This window comes from Crocodylus porosus, unplaced genomic scaffold (assembly GCF_001723895.1).
Source record: "Crocodylus porosus isolate Cpor-Errol unplaced genomic scaffold, CroPor_comp1, whole genome shotgun sequence".
Classification (NCBI taxonomy): domain Eukaryota; kingdom Metazoa; phylum Chordata; order Crocodylia; family Crocodylidae; genus Crocodylus; species Crocodylus porosus.
Window position 1 is genome coordinate 15,452,226 of NW_017728931.1, and position 21,537 is coordinate 15,473,762.

A 21,537-nucleotide genomic window follows, 5' to 3' on the forward strand; every position below is an offset into this window, starting at 1 on the left:
AACCTCCCCATTTGCTCTGCAGCAATGCTTCTTTTACCTAAGCCAAGATCCCTGTAAAGCCCAAAAATTCTGTGGGATTTGCTCATCAAGGGAGTTACTACCAGGACAATTGGGACAAGAGATTGGGAAATGCTGAGCTGGAGCATATGAAGGTGTTAGCCTGTTAATGTTCACTGACCCAGCCTGGCTCAGACATACGCTGTTCCTGTGCTGAGTTCAAGGCATATGAGGGTGTCAGCTGGAAGTGCTGAGTAACCCAGCCTGACTCAGATGTGTTCTGTTAAACTGTGTATGTGTTCAATTGATTTGGTGGCTGGAGGAACCCAGCCCCATTGAAACTAAGCCCTGCAAGGTAGCTCCATTAGGGTGAGGACTAGAGACAGAGCTCTGTATAGAAATAGAAATAACACAAGCAGCACACTGATAGAATTACAGAGACCCCAGAAACATAACTCTTATAAATGAGCGCACCCCAAAGGGACAGGCAAATCTGGTAAATCCTGAGCCTTTGGACTAATATTCTGCATAGAGCTGGTTTGGTCCTCAAAAAGACAACAATTTAAAAAATGTATGCTATATATAAGCAGGTGCTAAGATTGAGCATTTCTTATTGTTTTGGATATGAAACTTTGACCTACCCCTGCACTTATGCAGGAGGAGTGAGGACCCCAAAACCAGGAGTCACTGGACCCTAGGACAGGAGACACCTCAAACATGGAGGCAAGAGGAAGAATCTTCCTGGGTGAAATTCCAGATAAAGAAAGAACATCTGGACACCCCAGGGAAACTGCAGCTGGAGAGGGAGGACTTCATTATCAAAATCCTCCAAGACCTGCTTAATGTAAACTAGCCAATTGGCTTTGGCTTATTTGCAGGCTGGGAGTGGGAGCTCTGCTTCACAGATCCCAGGAGCAGAGGGGAACAACTCCAGGCAGCCAGGACAAATCCCCAGCCACAAGCCTTTGATTTTGCTATAGGAAGAACAAAGAGAGCATGTCTGGTCACTGTTCAGATGTACTCTGGATTAGTAAAGGAAAATGATGTGAGTTTTTTGACTGAAAAGACACTGAAAAAGTGGGAAAAGTGAAGACAATCCTGGACAGACTGGGACTGTGCACTGGAGCCTGGAAAGCCAGGCTAGTGTTAAAAAGCAAGCCTGGGAATCCAGGCAAGGTACAGCATCTCCCCACAACAATCACCCTGGGCCCCCACCAGGGCTTTGTTTTCTACCAGGGGCAGTGCAAGCTTATGCACAAAATCCCAACTGCATTCATTCCCCTCCCCACAACCCAGCCTGTCTCTCACCAACTGACCCCTCAATTTACACCTTCACTGACAGGCTTTCTTGCATGCATACCAATCTCTGGCTGCTTTACTATTTATTCCATCTAGAAAGAGCACAGACAATGCAGGTGCTTCCTCAGCCCAACAAAAAGTATTTATACCTGTCGCAGAGCACTAAGGTGCCTGCTCCTTTAAAGGCAGAAACTGCCTGGAGAGAGGACCCTAGCAGTCAGGCAGGAACCCCTCAACTGGAGGTTACCATGGCAGCAGGAATGAGGGAATTAGCCTTCACCTGCAGGTGGTCAGCTGACCAGAAGGGGCAGGGCCTGGGGCACATATAAATCCCAGGGCTGGGACTGGAGAGTCAGTTCTCTGTCAGCAGCTAAGGGGGAAGGAGCTCTCTTTGAGGAAGCTAAGGGGTGGGGGGATGCTTGACTTCCTGTTCTACTTCTGGTAGGATAAAGAGGCTCCAGGAGCTCACTAGGGACCCTGGCCTGCAAGGCATTTAGTGCTAGGGAGGAGGTTTTACACTTTTAAAGGGACAGAGCATACCCTGTACTACTTGCATTATGTTATAGCCCAGGGGCTCATATTTTGATTTGTGTCTGTAACCCAGTGGGTCGGACTGAGGCTACTGGGGAAGGAAGAGACCTTATTGGGGTCCCACTACAGTGTGGGGACCCCAGTGCCAGTGTGGGTGCAGTGACAAGGGAGTGAGCAGACCCCAGCACTAGTGTGGGTGCCACAACAGGGTGTGAGCAGACCCCAGTGCCAGAGAGGACATAGTTACTGAGGCCAGACTAAGTTGAGGCCTCAACACAAGCAAACAATGTTTACATAACATCTGCGAGGCATGGGGCTTGATAAAGGCATGGTTTTGGAGTCATGCATCTAGCACATAAGGCTGGGGGGCGTATCATAAGACCCCTCCCAAGTGTGGGGCCCAATAAAGAGGTCCAGCAACTGACAGGATTTATGGGAAACTGTCAGGACTGTGACTAAGCAGCAACTTGAGGGTAGCCTCCCAATCCACCATTCATAACAACAAGACATGGCAGGAAAGATAAGTAGGTGCCCATAAGGCAGAGCCAGCATGGTCATGGTGCCCTAGGGTCATCACAGCCATCCCAGGGGTGGCCATATTATGATAATACCCAAAAGCTTACAAAGATGAATTTTTCCAACTATTTGAGTTGGTCTAATAAAAGATATCGGATTTACCCAAAGAACCTTGTCTGCCTATGTCCTTAGATCAACACAGGTACATCCTATACCACTGAGGAGCAGGGGCATTTGGTGGTCAACTGCCCCAGCAAAATCAGTGCCACATGCAAGGAGAAAGACCATGAAGCCAAAGACTGTAAGCAGTAGGGCTGTGCCAAACAGCAGCATTATGCTTCAACATCCATTGTGACAGAACACTGTTTTGTTTTGAGTTTTGTTTCAATTCGAAAACACTGTTCCATTCCGATTCATTGAAACAGTTTAGCTGTTTTGACACTGTTTCAACATTTCAGTAGGGCTGGGTAAGGGAACTCATCCTGATCCTAGCACTGGGGAGGGAAACTCAGCTGGGCTGCTTCGAAACTCAAAACATTTCAACACTTTTTGACTGCCCTTATTGCATTTTAAGGCTGTTTCAAAGCCCTTCATTTCATTTTGATTTTGCTGTTTTGAGCTCAAAATGAGTCAAAACAGCATCAAAATGAAACATCCAGCAAAATTTCACACAGCCCTAGTAAGCAGGACTAACTCTGTGGTTGTGCAGGGAGAGGGGGAATGCTTTTAAAGTCTGCCCCAAATCCTTCAGCAACATGGTAAAGAACAAAGGGACAATTGCAGCAGCCCCAGTGGCCTCAACCCTCCTGGCCACAATCACCAAGCAGCAATAGAGAACAAGGGGATGGAGGAAGAAATAACATGGGAGGGAACAAAACTGGGGACCTTCCAGGATTGCAAGTTTGCCCTAAATCAGATAGAAGAGGAACTTACAAGAATTCAAAGGAAGCAGAAGGAGGGGGAGGATTGGACCCCAGGGGGGTGGCAGGGGCAGAGAAATTTGCAGATACTGGACAGAAACCCAGTGCAGAAATGGAGGAACTAGACCAACAGGAAAAATCCCCAGGGAGCCCAGAGACAGACCAGGACAATCAGGGTGACTGGGTAGAGAGAAGCACAAGAGGCCCCAGGAACCCCCGCCCCACCTCCAAAATTAGGCGAAAGGAGTCTGATTCCCAGGGTGGGGTTCTGCAGAACAGCGAAAGGTCTGAGCCTTACCAGAGGCCTTAAAATCACAAGGACATGAAAAAGGCTAGTCCTGTCCCTGCTAACTGCTTTCATTGTGGGGATTCTACTGGTCTCATTGAATGTGAGAAGCCTGGTAAAGAGAGAGAGATGGAACGGGATATAGCAGTACCTGGCCAGCTAGAAGCAGATATTATCTGCCTCTAAGAATGTGGCCTACCCAGCTCCAAAGACTGTTCTTTGTTTGAAAAATGGTGGCTGTGAATTGGGGCAACCACCCCAGGCTCCATACTTTGGGGCCCCACGGACAGTGCTGTAGAGGCTCCACCACAGCTACCACATGCCACCAGCTCCACCACAGCTGGCACACGCTGCCGGCTCCAGGCTCTGGCCACTCACCCCCACCGCTCACCACCCCCTGACCCCACACTGGGTGATATGCCCTGGGCCCTGCACACCCCTGGGGATGGCTCTGCTGCCTATACAACAAGGAGGGGCAGGGGAGAGTAAAACGTACTCCTCCAGATGGTAACAGGGGTCAAGACCCTGACCAGAGAAGCAGTGCTGTTTGGCCACCTGAACAAGCAGCAAAGTCCCCAACAGCCCACTTGAACCAATTCATCTTCTGTTTCAGAAACACCCTATGAAAGGCCAGCAACTTGCTCATGTACAAGCACATGAGCTTCCCAGTTGAAGGCAGAATCAGAATGGGAATGAGTGAGCTACAGCTGTTCTATAAGAAGATGAAAGGAGTCAATGGGACGAAGAAGAAGGAATATACATGAAAAAGGGAAGAATGGCACAGACTGTTCAAAAATGAGACCACCAGATAAGACCACCAATGACAGTGACGAGGAGGAAGAGGACAATGAAGACAGTGGAGATTTGGGAGTGACAGAGGCATGAAAGGACTGGGGAAAGAAACAGATGGGTTATAAGTGGGGGGTGAGAAGGGGAGGGAGGGGAGAGGAAGGGAAGGGAAAAAGCATGGAGGCAGTTTCTTTCCTTGTAAAGAGTACAGGAGATGGAGACAAGCACATGGGCGCATGTGGGGTACGATTGTAATTATATAACAGGGATGATGATGGTTAATTGTAGAAGTGTGTTATGGACTGTCAAGTGAACTGTGTTGGTCATGAGACAAGACATTAAAAGTATAGGTGAAGATATATATTTATTTATATATATAGAAATATATATTTTTGCAAAAAAAGATTTGTGCTTTATAGACGTAGGTACAAAATTGTTGCTTAAAAGTATGTCTGTGGAGTACCTGTGCACTACAAGTGAAACTTGCATCAGTTTTTAAAAAAATAAAATGGTCAATTCATCTGTCAGTATTTTTAGGTTTGCCCTTCACTTCCATGTCCTCAGAGAAAACAGGGTCTGAGAGTACAGTGGGGATGGAAGGGGCTGCAGTGGGAGGAAGCTGGGTGGCAAGGAGGCCCCTGACCCCCCCAGATCTATTTTCCCTGCTGGAGAGGGGAGAGAGACAAATTCAAGGCAAACCTCCAATAACTAGATTCTATACCTGGAAAATTAGAACAAATTTATAATTTTTCCATATATAGAATCTATTTATTGAGGGATTGTCTTATAACCAGGTTTGTTTTTTATTCAAGAAAATACAGTATGACAGCAATTAAAAATACTGAGCATTACTGGCCCTAGGGCACAACAGAAATGTGTGATCAGGATGTCTTGGGAATTTTTTTGTACAAGAAATGTCTGTGCTTGCATGAACGGTGCTGATAAATGAGACAGCAAATCCTCTGGAAGAGGTGACACAATCTATAGACTGTCACTGAGGAATCCTACACAAGTACTCAGGCCTAAAACAGATCCCAGAGGAAGCCGTTATGTGAATTCACAGATTACATCCACACAGATGTCTCATTTCCCTCTCTCTCTCTTTTTCTCTCTCTCACACTCACACATACACAGTTAGCTAATTTTTTTATAATTACAGTAAAATATTATTGATTAGCACAATACTATAGCTCTGGGCCACAGGATGGCAGCCTTGCTTTTTCCTACTAAATAAATGTTTCATGAATGCCAAGAGGTATTAAGCTATCAAATCTGAAAACCCAGGGTGTGCGTGCACAATATATGGACAGATGAATAAAGAAACTATGTAGAAGGGATTGGATTTACTGTGAGAAGAGCTGGATGTTTTTCCCCCATCAGAAGCCTGGAATGCACGTGCCCACACATACTATTTCCTATACAAATGTTGAATGGCCTAGCATGATTATAGTTTTCAATGTACACCACTGTAAAGTAAGTATCTTGCAATCAAATCCCCATAGTTTAAATCAATAAAGACTTGACAGTAGTGGGTGCTCAGAAACCACTACTTTCCCTCATGGCATCTAAGGCATTTAGGCTAACTGGCTCTGTTTCTGTCTGAAGAATGAGGCATGCTTGTTTATGGAATTTCCTTCCCATCCTGTTTGTCAGAACATGAACGCACTGACTTTCAGGACACATTGTAAATCGCCTGTCAGAGGCCATCTTTTCTGGATAGGAATATTGAAAACATTGTGGGGCAGAGACCAGGAGTGGATGGGACTCGGAGTTTACTCAACTTCTGATTATTCAGGGAAAATATTAGTTCATCTGGTTTTATAAAATGTTTACAATATTTGTAGCAGAGGATTACTTTAACAAAGCTTAGCTCCAGACACAGCCTTTTTCCAAGCCAGTCCACACAGCCACCAGAGCTGCAGCCATGCAGTCACCATCACTCCTTCCCCCACCACTTCACACAGTGTTGCCACCACTTCTCCCCACCACAGCCTCCCCCCACACCAGCAGAAATGCTGCCTAAGCCCCGCATCGCCACAAAAGCCCACCCGTTCTACAGGCTGGCTCCACGGGCTGGATCCAACTCACGGGCCATAAGTTGCTCTGGCTCAGAGCTCTTTTTAAAAGGAGGCACATTTTTCAAATATCATGAAAAAAAGTATAGTGAATTTTTGTTGTTCTGAAAGAGCAGAAGGAGTTATCATTATTACTGAGAAAGTCTGCAAACACCCCCATTTGTTTTCTGGTGTGCAATGTGCCAGGGAAGTTTAGATACCTCTGTTCCAATTCATCCTTGGGATAGCTTTCTGTGGAGCAAGAAGCATGTGTTCCCATGTCCTTTGAACAGTGACAAGAATGCTGACCCCAATCAAAAAGTAACAGCAGGTCCCTGGCATTCATTCTCTCTCTCTCACCTCATGTAATTTTACTGTATGTGAAAGCATTGTCCATGATAGCAATGAAATGTCTCCATGAGAAATTCCTTTAGTTTATATCCTTCCCTCTGCTGTTAACAGTTCCTAAAGGAAGCAGATGAGCCCATCTGCAAGTTGCCACAGTATAAGGCACAGAGGCCCCTGCAGAGTGGTATCAGCTGTTCTTCTGTGCTGAATAGCTGAGTTGATAACACTCTCAGTTTCTAATAGCATGCAGAATAAATGGGTAGATGAGGGACCTATGCCGCCATCTGCAAGTGCTGGCTGGGGAATGGGGCTGCCAGCAAAAGCAGCCGCAGGGGACCAGCCCTCCCCCTCAACCCGGTCAGCAGGATCAGCTACTGGGGGACCACCCCCGGTCGCTAACTCAAGATGCCAGATCCCATGGCTTCAACCCACTGACTTTTCCATTACAGACCAAGTCTGCACTTGCTATGCCACTTCACTGCTGTTCCAGGCTGCCTGTCTATTTGTACACCCAGTTAGAGTGGGCCTTAAGGCCCAGCTAGCTAACTAGTAGCCCCTTGTGGGGCTAATGAATGAGTGCTACAACTAAATTATTGGGACAACTAAATCAAAAACAAGATGAGAGTTTCGTGTGGGTCGAAGCTTCAAAACATGAAAATAAATGTGCCTGAGGGGACACCGAGCACAGCCCCCCAGTCCACACCCACTGGTCCTTGACAGCATCCAAGGAGCCGGTGGACACCACCCACTGGTGGTCTTCCCAGAAACATGCACAGATGAGTGAGAGGAAAGCAGCTCCGCAGTCCCTGGGCACCTTCCTGGCCAGAGCCTCCTTCCTGGTCATGTACAGGGCCCACTTGGCCAGGGCCAGGAGGAGGTTGACCAGGAGGTCCCAGGACTTGGTGAGGCCATGGATGGGGTACCCAAAAATTAAAAGGTGTGGGGTGAAGTTCAACTAGAACAGTGGAGGGGCTGCAGCCTGGCACACTCAAGTACCATGTGTGCCAGGGTCTCCCTCTGCCCGTAGAAGGGGCAAGAGGCCGGGGTGTCTGTGAAGCTAGCCGCATACACACCTGTAGCAATGGCTCCATGGAGGAGCAGCCAGCTGTGGTCCCCAGTAGCTCATGGCATGAGGATGGAGTACAGGCTCAGCCACTGGGGCACCCCAGCTATGCCCTTGCCGAGTAAGTCCCGCCACTTGGTGGTTCCTGGCTGCCTGAGAGATAGTGACTTAAAGTGACAAACTGCAAATACAGACAGCTTGACATTACAGTCCTTCTAGCTAAAGTAACTTAAGGATATCATTGTTTTGTGGGAGGCATCTGCATTCTTCATTGGATAAGAAATCTCAGACTCGCTTACCTGAGTAGCCCAGGTAAAGTAAAGCCAGCTGTACTTGGTTCTAGATATATGCCTGATAATATAATGCATATGCTACAAGAAGAGTCTTCAGAAAGTCATTTTCCCATGCATGCTGCAGAGCCACGGCCTAGGGATGCTTTTTAACTATAATGAAGATTTTGAAGGGCTATGTCCTCCTCTGGTGTAAATCAACATAAATCTATGTAAGTCAAAAGAGCTGCACCAATTTATACTTATTGAGATTTGCACTCTGTCACTTATTTCATCCCAATTCCATATAGTTTATACAAACTATAAACAAGAATCATCCCCTGTCACAGCCACCACTGTGGTAGAATGCAACACACAATACCAAGCCTGAGTTGAGGACAGGAAGCAACAAACAGCATGAACTGGCAGTTCTCAACCAGGGTGCCACAGTGCTGTGAAAACCTTTCAAGGGTGTCATGGAATGCCATGCAATATTAGCATGATTAGATGTGCAGACACTCGCATATGATTCAGAAGATAAACCCAGAGATTTCAAGTAGAAATCCAGAGTATCAGAAAACATTCTGACCTGTTACGTTCTTTCTGAATTATTATTCTTCTGTAGTCAAAATGAGAGAAAGCTAAGAGCGGGCATTTTCTGAGAGGTGCCTAGGCCCTAGAGTCTGATGAAGGGTGCCTTGAATCAAAAAAGGTTGCACCAGTGTAACCACAAAGGAAATGTTAAATAAGCAAAAGGTTATTGCCCAAATCAGTATTTATCCGGAAGACCACCCCTGCTTTCCTGAACAAAGCAACTGGATCTTCAATGGAGTAGGAATGACTTTTCCAACTCATCCCAAAGTTTGAACTACAATCAGAAAATCTCTTTTAAAACCATGCTGTAGTACAGCTCATCCTTAACTCAGAAGACAGACTGTCATCACACTCACCAGTTTCCTCACTCACCAGGGATTCCTTGTCTACCCCCTTTTTTCCATTTGTGATGGCTTATCTCTGTGCAACTACTGCTTCCCCAGAGCAGGGGAGAAAAGGCTTAATTCCAGTTCTGTCTGCAGGAGTGTCATCTCAATAATTTCAAAAGAAGCGACTCATCTGATTGACCCTAGCAAGAGTATGAGGGGAATCAAACTAGTGTTTTTACACAGTGCTTCACAGATGACATCCGATTTCCAAGTGGGTAAATAGAAGCTATCCTTTCCTGAGCATGTTGGTCCCATTCCTGAGTAGAATAAAACATCTTTGATCTTAAGGATTTTACACAATGAAAAGGTTGGGGGAAAAATAATTTAGCTCCAGTCATAAAAATTTTATCTACCTCATTACCTGCCTAAGAGAACTTTGCTATGTCAATCAAATTATCAATCAATCACAATCAATCAATATACTGACATTTTGGGTCTATATAACAATGAATTAGCCACTTATTAAGACATTTATTAAACCTATACAAGTTATCTAGAAATACAACCTTAAAATAAAATATGACTTGATTTCCTTTGCATAAAATTCCCCCAAGATCAGCATTCCTTAGTGAATTATTAAAGGAAGATCCTGCTCTGCTGAAATTGGTAGGGGCATTGTCATTCCCATCAACAAGAGTAGGGTTAGGTTGGAAAAACTAAGCAAGTGGTATTTACTATGATGCCTTTCCCCTTGTTAAAGTCATTTGATTGCTGCTTCTGAAAGAAACAGATGAAAACTGCTTTCCCTGCAATTACCATCAAGCAAGCTTGATGATACCAAAAAAACACATCAACTCCATGACAATTTGAACATGCTGAACACCTAAAACCAGCACACCATTTATGGCTTAAACTCAGTCATTTGGTATCCAACCAGGCAAGTATACCTGTCAAAATGACAGCATTAGATGTGAAGATTTCTGGCCTATGCTGTACTTCCAGTGTATATTACCACAGTATCCCTGTCTACATTTTTTTAAAGTCCACAAATGGAATCCTGACTTCACTGAAAGGAGATCAGTCGTTGACTTTGAGGAGGAGAGGATGTCACCAGATGAAGCTCAGGACAAGCTGGGTGTTATGGCAATTACTTTTATCTTATTATTTTTAATTAAAACATGGCTTTCAAAAATTGAGGAACAGTTGATGATAAAGCCTAATGCAAAATAAAATATCAGCCCAGATATATAGGAAAATACATTTATAATATTATATAATTATATGTAACAATATATATAATAATATAATTATATTTTTACACCTATAATAGAGTCTACTGATTCAGCACAATAAGTGCTGGAGTTTATTGCTGCATGCTAATAGTACATGTAGATGCACCCTTTGACTTCCTCACTCCCGCAGCTGAACTGTGCCTTTCTTTCCCATTTCCAATTATTCCTGTTTCTTTGCCAGCCTAAAATGTCTAGCGACCATCACCAAACATGGCCCCAAACAGTTCACCCAGAATCCTTCTGTCACTCCCTCCCTCAGCCTGTCACATATGATTAATGTGGCCACGTTCTACATGAGGGGCCACATTAATCACCACACCAGGATGTCCTAACCTCATCTGCAGATACATTTTTGGAGCATCCCAGCAGTCATGACAAAAACACCTGTTTCCAGTCATGAGTGGGGGAGTAATTAGCAGATAGATCATTTTTGGGTGTTATCTGGAGTATACACACATACTGAGCAGTGCTGAGCTGTGATGGCTTGAAATACTGTTGGCTCTGGTGGGACCCAGCCCAATGAACTGTATGGTAAATCACAAGCCTTTTGATTTTGAACTTTTTTTGAAAAACACTGGTCACATGGTCACTCCATGTGTTTGGGGTCAAATGACAATACGTCAGCAGAGGTGGCCATCCTGCTAGAAGGAGACAAAATGAGACTTTGTCCTACAGCATACAGAGAGTATTGCAGGCAGGCTACTCAAAGCCAACTTTGAAAGAGAGGCAGGGAAATTTAATCTTCTAAATGTTTATGAACTGACTAATAAGGAAGAGAGGAGGTGTCCTGCAAGGCATGACTATGGCAATGCCCAGTATCCAGCCAGTGGTGATTGCAGGAGACTTCAACGGCATCATCAGTGAGGGAGACAGAATAAGCAGAAGCCAAAAGCTGGGTCTAGGCAGATCTTCCAGGCTACTGAAACAACTTGTCTGTGACCACAGCCTGGTGGATGTGGACAAAGGAACCCAAGGACCTGGTGGAAACTTCACCCAGGTAGACCCCAAGGGGCAGATGAGATTGCGCAGAGACTTCATAGCGAAAGCCAACTCCATGCCTATATGCTTCTTGGACCACTGCCTCCTGACAGTAAAGGCAGAGGTGGGGGGACAGTAGGCCAGCAGGGGTGGATCCAGAGAAGGACCATGAATACCTAAACCGCAAGTTGGAGAGCCTTCACAAGCAGGCGGCTTCAGGTTGGGATGTGGGGGAGGCCATGTGGGAGGTGAAGACCTAGACTGGGGCTTGGTACAGGGAACAGGCCAGGAAGAAGAACTTCTAGGCCCAGGCCCCCAGGATGGAGAAGGCAGAGGAGTGGTCTGCTTTCTTTAGCAGGTTAAAGAAAGCTAAGGAGGCCATGACCACTTTGTTAGATGGAGAAGAAGTGTGGCACCAGTCAAATGAAGGGATGCTGGAGATGGCAGCGACTTTCTACTGGGAGCTTTACACAGCATATCCAGTGGTTCAGGAGGCCATACAGGGCCAGCCTAAAGGTCCTCAGGGGGACAAGGGACAGAAGCTGATGAAGGAGTGGACACCAGAAGAGGCCACTAAAACTCTCCATGGCTTCAAGAATGGTAAGAGTCTTGGGGCACATGGCCTACCAAAGGAGTTCTACATCACCTTCTGGGCCCAGGTAGGACCAGAACTGCTGGAGGTATTTAGGGAGCAAATATAGGAAGACCACTTGGGGGCTGGAATGGATCAGGGCCTCATAACCCTTCTTTACAAGAAGGGGGTGAGGGAGGAGTTGAAGAACTAGTAAGCTATAATTCTCCTGAATTTGGACTATAAACTGATGGCCAAAGTCTTGGCTGAGTACTTTAAGTCTGTTATAAGTGCAGTGATCCATGATGCCCAGACATGCACAGAACCAGGGAGGCCAGTCCATGGAGACCTGCTGCAGCTGTGAGATGCAGTCGTACCAATGGGAGGGAGGGCTGAATGTCACCATGCTGAACCTCAACCTGGAGAAGACCTATAACTCAGTATCCCTGAGGTACCTCTTTGAAATGGTGAAGAAGATGGGGATCCCCCCAACCTTCATTATCTAGATAAAGACACTATGCACTGAAGTGAGCAGCATGGTTCTGGTGAACAGCTTCCTGACCACCCCAACTATAATGGAGTTGGGCGTCCAGAGGGCTGCCCATTTTCACCAATCCTGTTCATCTGCATGATGGAACTGCTAGTCCAGCAGCTCAGAAGAGACCCAGGAGTCCATAAATTAGAGGGTCCCAAGGAAAGAGGGGGCAGAGATGAAAGTCCAAGCCCACACAGACAACCTCAACGTCCCACATAAGAACAAGCACTTGGTGGAAAGGGTGCTAAAACACACCCAACTGTATGGAGCAGTGTGAACAAGTTGTCTCGTTTTGTTGTTCTGCCCAGTCGGAAGATCTCCTCGGTGATACAAGATGCTCACTGTACAGACTACACACACCGAATTCTCCTGCCACGTCTTTATGATTCCCTGGTTCAGTAGGACCATCTGGCGCATGCACGTCCGAAAATGAGACCTTGTGTCCGCTGGACCCGGCGCAGTTGAGGGCTCCTCCACCCCTACACCCTTGCCCGTGCCTCCGCATGGGAACCGTTCCACCGCTCGGCCTTCCAATCAGAGTCCCACTGGAATAGTGAAGGGAAAACGCAAACGCAGCTCCTGCCTGGAGTTGCCATATCTGGAGTCCAAGCTCCTACCCAGAGCGGGGTTCCACTCTCCCCTCTGAGGCTTTCCCTGAATGGATGTCTCCAGCCCCTCCCTCTGGGCACACCTGGTGCCCTACCACAGTGGGCTCTCTGCTAATAGTCCATCCGCCCCTTGTCCTCGGGGCTCTCCTCCGCCTTGCTCCTGCCGGAGCCAGATGCTCCCGGACGTTGCAGTCCACTCCTGCAAGTTCTGGGTGACCGCCTCTGATTCTCACTCCTCTCTGGAGCCTTACTCCTGCTCCAGAACGTGCGGGTGCTGCCTCAGGCAGCGTGCATCCAGCCCTCCACGTGCTCACCGGTGTCCGTCCGCTGAATCGGCACTTCTGGTTCCACCCCAGCCTCTCGCTCCGGCAATGCTTTTGAGCCGGGCTCCCTTGCCGCGCACCTGCAACGGGTAAGTGTTGGCCCCACCTTCTGGGGCAGGGACAGGCGTGCTTCTGTGGGGAGCCTGGCCCAGTGAGCCCCGGAGCCCGCTGGCTCATCTGCCCCTGTACAAACAGCAGCAAAAGCCAAGCTCAACGTGGTCAAGAGCAACTGCCTGGCACTGGATGAACTCAAGGACCTGTCAACCCTGGAGGTCTCTGTCCCCCATGAGGGGGTAAAAGTCCTTGGGGTGGGGTTCCATCCAGAGCTGACTGGACAGAAAGCATGGGGAAGACAAAGGCTAAGGTCAAGCAGAGACTGGGACTGTAGAACATACACCTTATGACAATTGGGGAGTGCCTGGTGCTCATGAGTACACTGCACTGGTCTTCCCCACCTCAGAGCAAACCATCCACAGAGTCCAAAGGGATGTCTTCTTCTAGGACTCCAGATGGGAGAAAGTAGCAAGGACCACACTGTACAAGAAGAAAAAGACTGGGAGCCAAGGAATGTCAGACAGGGCTGCTGTTTCTTTGGAATAAATACACAAGCCAGATCTACAAACTGGCAACCAGGGCAGACACCACAACAACCTGCTTTGTGAAATACTATGCAAGGAACCTGCTGCAATGCTGGCAGGTGTACTCACCACTCAACATGCACCCGTGGACCTGGTAACCAAACTACAATAAAACGCCAGTGACACTGACAAACCACCACAAAATGCAGGAGGTGATAAGGGCAAGAGACAGACTGTCACCCATGGATATACAACCTGGCAACAGCTGTCAAGCTGTGTGGGAACAAATCTTCCATAAAGATCTGCAGAAGGATCACAGAGCCTTGAACTGGCTGGTAGCACAACAGGCACCCCCTGTGTGAGCACAGAGACACAGAGAGGAGCAAAGAGGTTCACCAGACTGTCCCAGGCAAACCTATTGGTGGAAGGAGGAAACAACTGACCACCTCTTCTGGAGCTGCCCATACACCAAGGAGGTCTCAGAAAGAGTAAGTGAAATTCTCCAGATGGCAATGGAATCAAGACCCTTCCAGAGAGGTAGGGCACTTGACCAAACAGAAAGCAACCCCAAAAGCCAATTCATCTCCTGCTTCAGGAACATCCTGTGGAAGACCAGAAACCTGCTCATATACAGACACAAAAACCTCCCAGTCAAGGACTGTGTCAAAAAGGCAGTGAGTGAGCTACAGCTGTATTACAAGAAGATGGGGAAAAGACAGCAGAAGGCTGATGGAAGAAGAAATTATGGCACAGACTGTTCAGGGGCAGGACCTCCAGAGAAAATGACAACAAAGATGAAGAAGAAACTGACGATGATGATAGGGAAGAAGATGATGATGCAGAAGACGATGAGAAAGAGGATGATGAGGAAGATGGGGACAGGGGGACAACAGAGCAGTGAAGAGACTGGGGAAAGAAACAGAGGGGTTGCAAGGGGGGGAAGTGGGAGAGGGAGAGCAGGGAATGCAGAAGTGGTTTGCATGATTGTAACAGTTAAAAAAGATGGCAATGGGCACACAGGCTCACTGGTGCATGGATTCATTCATGGTTGCATTTATTGTAACAGGTATGATGATGGTAAGCTGTAAATGTGTGTTCTGGATTGTCAAGTGAACTATGAGACAGGATAGCACCTGTTTAGGTGTATGTATATATATTTATATATTTGCAAAAAAAATAGTTTGTTCTATACACAAATAGATACCAAAAAGTGTTTCTTAAAAGTATGTATATGGAGTACCTGCAATCAAATTTGCTGCACTTTCAAGACAAGGTAGCATGCATCATTTCTGGATGAACTAAGTCTATGGGTATTATGTGCAAATTACTACAACTATGTTTAATTCCCAAGTCATTGTTTTCAAAGTTGCTCCTCACTTTCATGCATTCAGGAAGAGCAGGGTCTGACAATAAAGGGCAGGAGAAGGGGTTGAAGGGGAATAAAATTGAAGGGAAGTAGAGGATAAGAGGGCTATCTGAACCCCCAGATTTATTTTCCATGTTGTAGCCATGAGGGGGAGACAAGTTCAAGGCAAATCTCCAATTATACCTGGAAAATTACAGCAAATTTATTGAGTAAATAGAGTATATAACATGCCGGACCTAGTTCTGAAGTGTCTGGGCCAAACTCATTCCAAGTGCAGACCTGTGTGAAACTAGCTGTAAGTTTGGCCATCTGATTTCACTGCAATTCCTGCTGGGCAGAGGGTTTGCTGAGAACTGTCTGGGAAGTGGGGCAACTATGGGTAAGCCTCCTGCCAAGCGGGGTGGAAAGAGGAGGCATGGGGTTTGCTGGCAGCTGCCTTGCTTGGCATTGACTTAGCTGCTCTGGGGAGGAGGTGGGGGCTGGGAATCCAGCCCTCCCTGTCCCCTGGAGCAGCCAGGTCAACACGGTATGGACCTGCCTGCTCTGAGGAGTGAGCAGGGGCTGAAAATCCAGCCCTGGCTTGTTTCCTAGAGCAGCCAGCTCCACCCAGCATGAAGCTGGCTGCTCTAGGGGACATGCAAGGGCTGAATTCCTAGCCCCCGCTCACTCCCCAGAGCAGCCAGCTGGATTCCCCACTGCACAGAGTTGACTGCTCTAGGGGACAAGCAAGAGCTGGAATCCCAGACCCCACTTACTCCCCAGAGCAACCAGCTCGGTGCAGGGAGCAGGGACAGAGGCAAAGAACTCCCCAGTCCTGGCTCTGATCAGCTTCCAGCTCCTCGGGGGAGCTGGGGAGCTGAGCAGCACCAGAATCAGGGACAGAGAGCTCCCTGTCCTCAGTGGCCCCCTGCTAGCTGGGCTGACTAGGAGCAAATTTGCTCATGGCCAGTATCTTCATGTATTTTACTGCACGGTGTCTACTGCAATTAGTTTACTACCTGTATTTAAAGGTAGTAGCTAAGTGCTCAGTGGACTGATTTATTGTGCAGTAAATGTGAGCACATGTAGACAGTGATGCTTTACTGTGTCATAGACTAATCTACTGCACAGTAAAGCATCTTGTATAGGCACACTCACTGAAATCAGAATTTGGCATAGAGAAGCTAAAATGGGCTTGTCCAAAGCTGCACCTCAGATCAATGGCAGCGATAAGAATAGCACTCAGGACTGCATGGTCTCACTCCCCTGCTCTAATCCTTAAGCCAGGAGAGAACTATGTCAAAATCAAAGGCCTATCCTGAGCCTAAACCACACAAGAGAGGGATATGTCTAGTATCATATCCAGCAACCTTTGGCTCCTCACCTTGAAGGGCCAGGAACTCATTGGTAGCTGGGTTGAACATGGGTGGCCTTCAAGACTGAAGGTCTATACCAAGGCTCAAACTCATGCCTTAATCACTCAGCAGAGTGGTGGGAGACATATTCTGGCCCCAGTGAATTCCATCAAAAAGCTTCATGAAGGGCCAAGTCATTGTCCCATTCTTACTGCACAACAAAGTAGCTTTCCTACTGTCTGGCTCTACAGATACCTCCACTATATCTGTTGGCTGACAAGCCAGTTACATAACATTAAGAACATCTTCATGATAATGGTCCAAAATGTAGGAGACATGACATACTGTATGAAATGCTAACTACAAATAGAAATATATCTAGTCATATGTAATTTATTTCCTCATGGTGCCTCACTGAAAATAAACCCAAGTGCTTTAGACATATCATGGCTTTTTGTATCTTGTCAGGTACCTTTTGGGAGACCTGATTTCTGTTTTTATCACTGAACTCATTGACAAAAATAAAGGAGTTTATCAGTTGGGAATGTGACAGGTGCCAAGGAAAGGAACATGAAATTTATTTCAGGCCCTACAGTAATGAATGCCTAATTCAAAACAGATCCACTCCTAGCAAGAAAGGCTTTGCATTGCCAAGAGAGTTACAAAATAATCAGCAACAAATGTGGCTCTGGGAACAGACTGTGAAATAGTTGATGTGCAAGAGCGTAAGTCATTCAGGACAAATTTGTTCAAGTATATGATTATGTCCTGTATAGGGTAAATGATCTCAGAATAATAAGAAGAACCATTGCAGTTTCAGCCTCATTGAAAATACTGAATAAGGCTCGTGGCCTCAGCAACCTTCCAGCATGAATACAATTCAAATAATGTCACTAAGATTTTATAAAAGAGTGGATTATGTTATGACTAATATTTGTAACTATGCAGGTCTCCTGATCACAGCCTGCAGACAAAGTATGTGCTTCAGAGCATAAAACTGTCACCAGAGCTGGCCAGGAAAGAAGTCTCTACCCCCAAAATATAAAACAATCTAGTTACTTAATTAAAAGGCAAACATGATGACTTCTTCCAAAGTGCTGTTCCTTATTTATTCATTTACTAATCATTTCTTAAGCACTTGGAGAAGAAGGTGGTTAGGAACAGACAGCATGGGCAACCAAGGGCAACTCATGCCTGACTAACATGACTGCCTTCTATGACAGGGTGACTGGCTCTGTGGATGTGGGAAGACTAGGTGACAAGATATACCTTGACTTTAGCAAGGCTTTTAATAGTCTCCCACAACATTGTCACAAGCAAGCTGAGGAAGTATGGGTTGGATGAATGGTCTGCAAGGTGGATAGAGAACTGGCTGGATCATTGGGCTCAGAGCATGATAATCAGCGGCTCAATTTCTAGTTGGCAGCTGGTATCAAGTGGAGTGCCCAAGGGTTCAGTGCTGGGGCTGATTTTGTTCAATATCTTCATCAATGATCTGGAAGATGGGATAGAGTGCACCTTCAACAAGTCTGCAGTTGACACCAAGATGTGAGGAGTAATAGATACACTCAGGGGTAGGGCTAGGATTCAGAGAGACCTTGACAGATTAGAGGATTCGACCACAAGAAATCTCATGAGGTTCAACAAAGACAAATGCAAAGTCCTGCATGTTGGATAAAATAATCCTATGCTGGGGACTGACTGACAGGCTGGGGACTGACTGGCTAAGCAGTAGCACTACAGAAAAGGACCTGGGGGTTACAGTGGACAATAAGCTGAATATGAGACAACAGTTCGTCCTTGTTGCAAAGAAGGCTAACAGCATACTGGGCTGCATTAGTAGGGTTGTTGCCAGCAGATCAAGAGGAGTGATTCTTCCCTTCTATTTGGCACTGGTGAGGCTGCATCTGGAGTACTGTGTCCAGTTTTGGGCCCCCCACTATAGAAAGGATGTGGACAAGTTGGAGAGAGTCCATCAGGGAACAATGAAAATGGTTAGGGGGCTGGGGCACATGAATTCTGAGGAGAGGTTGAGGGACCTGGACTTATTTAGTCTGGGAAAGAGAAGACTGAGAGGGGATTTAATAGCAACTTTCAACTACCTGAAGGGTGGTAATAGAAAGGATGGAGCTAGACTGTTATCAGTGTTAGCAGATGACAGAACAAAGAGCAACAGTCTCAAGTTGCAGCAACAGAAGTTTAAGTTAGATATTAGGAAGAATTTTCTCACTAGGAGGGTAGTAAAACACTGGAATGGGGTACCCAGAGAGGTTGTGGAATTTCTGTCCTTGGAGGTTTTTAAGACCCAGATAGACAAAGCCTTGGCTGGGATTACATAATTGCGGATTGTCCTGCTTTGAGCACGGTGTTGAACTAGATGACCTCCTGAGGTCCCTTCCAGCCCTAATTTTCTGTGATTCAGTGATTCTATGATTAGTCAGGACCAAAGACTGCATTCCTGAACTGATGGATCATCAGTGTGATGCAGTCCAACAGTTCCCAGGCTCTTATGGAAAAGTCTAATACAACAAACACCTGGTAACAAAAGTCCTTCCCCTGTTTCCTCCCTCAGCCTTCACTTTGGAAGATAAGCTTGAAATGAAGGTGCAGCATGATTTTATCTCTACACAAATACAGGAAAACTGTGTGATAGAGATGCAGGGGGAAACAGCAAACAGGGGTAATAGGTCCCTGAAAGTGCAAAAGGTTATGAAATGAAACTGGCAAGTGGTCAACCTGCAATCGATATCCCGTTTTGTAAACTGTGCAAAGACAGATGCGGGCTGTTTTTAAGAATCCCTCACAATTTGTGCCTGCAATTTTGCAGAATCTTAAGAACATGCCAGTACTGATAGAGGTAGAAAATAATTGTGGGACTCACCCAAAAGCACGCACAACTGCAAAACTGTGCCTACCTTTATGTGCACTCAAACAATGGCATATTGAATTGAGGTCTCCTTCAAAATCAGACCCCAGTGTCACACAGGCTCCCACACAAGCATTCTCCATCTGCACCACACACACACACACACACACACACACACAGTTGGACTGGCTGCAACAGAATAATTAACAGCAAAATTTGATACAACCTGAACTGTATGTAACAAACTGCAGCTAAGGCACCAGGCACTATTCTCTTCTACTCATGGCTGAATCCTGCTCATTTGATTGGAGTTGTTAGACTAGGGCTGTCCAGGCACTGTCCCCCACCATGGCTACTGCTGCTGAAGGATCTCCAAGTCCTATTCCCTCTTCCAGCTTCTGCTGCCTGCACTCACATCTGGGTGGGGTGGCCATGGGGGTCTGAAAGAGACCACTACAGCCAGTACACCAGGGAAGCCTGCTCAGAAGTTGGACAGCCTTGTATTAAAGCATGGCCAAATTTAATTTTTGGCTCATTCTCCCTTTTTTCCTGTGAAGGGGTGGTAGTTACTAGTACATCATCGAAGTCAATGGAACTGGATACCTTTAACTCTTTGCCTCAAGTAAATTCCTCTCTGGATAAACAGTATGGATAACAACTAGTTATCCATGTATGACAGGTTCATAAGTCCGTGAGCCTTCTATGGCATTCACTGTGTTTTGTGCTGTAGAAGCTGCCTGAACCAAGCAGTAGATGTATAGCTAGGCCTGGCACACTTATGAACATTTCAAGCCTTAAATCATTGTGATTATAATACCTGCATGGTATTTGTGCATGACTTTTGCAAAAACACCATCACCACCAGGTACCTTGAAGGATGGCACCCAATGCATGGCTGTAAAGCTGTTTTGGAATTAGCAGACAAAATTAACATATCATCATGAATTTGTTACCAGTAGAAGCACCAGGAGGGCCTGGCAGAGTCATATAGTACATGAATCTGCACTGTACAGTTTGCACACATAGACATGCTGATGAAAAGCAAACTGAGTTTGTAAGGCTCTTGAAGCTCTTGCCATGGTCGTCTCTTGGGAAAAAGAGACTGCTAATTAGGACACACCATGCTACACTGGGTGGGAACTCAGTATTGCTGATATACCTCAGAGATGTCATTAACTTAATGATAATATTTCCATTCAATTTAAACAATTAAAAGTCACCTTTCGAGGAATATCACAGAGTAGAAAAATGGAGCAATTTTTTTACACAGGCCAATAGAATAAAATAATATAAATTAAATAGTCTCAATAAACTCAATAAAACCCTACTTTAAATGTGATTCCCAATATCTCTGTTATACTGTTCTGTAAGCCACATTCTAATGTACAGTAACAGAAGAGATACAATAGTATTATGCCCATCATATAAAATATATTAATTCTTCTTTTTCTGTGAAAATTGTTCTCAGAATGCATTCCTCCCCTCCCCCCATGTAGTGTAAACAATCAAGGCATATTTGTATTTCCCTATTTAAAAATAGAAAGAATGCAAACATTCAGGATTTTATTCTCCCCTGTCCACCCTACATTACCACAGCTAGTCATCAGCTGAATTACTGGTCCAAACTATCAGGGTATGGTATTAATGTAGTTATGGCACCTGCTCCAAAATTATGAGTTTCAGTCTCTATCACGGGGATCAACAACCCCCCATACGAATACCGGGGCGTAACATATGAGGTCATTTTGCTCAGCATGCCACAGCTAACCCAGGCTCTGGTCAGCTGCCACCAGCCACGGAGTCCAGGTTGCTCACGGAAGGCAGTGAGGAACCTGCAAGCCCTGCTGCAAGCAGCCCAAGCTCCATGGCAGACAGCAGCTGCCCAAAGCCTGGGCCAGCTTTGGCAGGCAGCCAGGAGGCTGCAAACGGTATACCAGGCTCTGGAGCCCAGGCCTGGCTCTGCAGCAGTGATGGCTGTACATGCACCTCAGGGTGCACAGCAGTGAAGGGACCAGGGTTGCACTGTCTCAGGCCCCTTCCCTTCTACACACCACAAGGCATGTGTACAGCAGCCACTACCATGGAGCCCAG

General features: G+C 46.2%; 1 long non-coding RNA gene across 1 annotated transcript; it reads right to left on the reverse strand.

The window, feature by feature from the left end:
• Positions 1–1,269: 1,269 nt before the first annotated feature.
• LOC109316048 lies at positions 1,270–21,537 on the reverse strand. The gene is made up of 3 exons (XR_002102647.1): positions 21,526–21,537; positions 14,277–14,280; positions 1,270–1,344 (listed from the first exon to the last, which is right to left on the reverse strand). It is a non-coding gene; the product is annotated as an uncharacterized LOC109316048 (long non-coding RNA).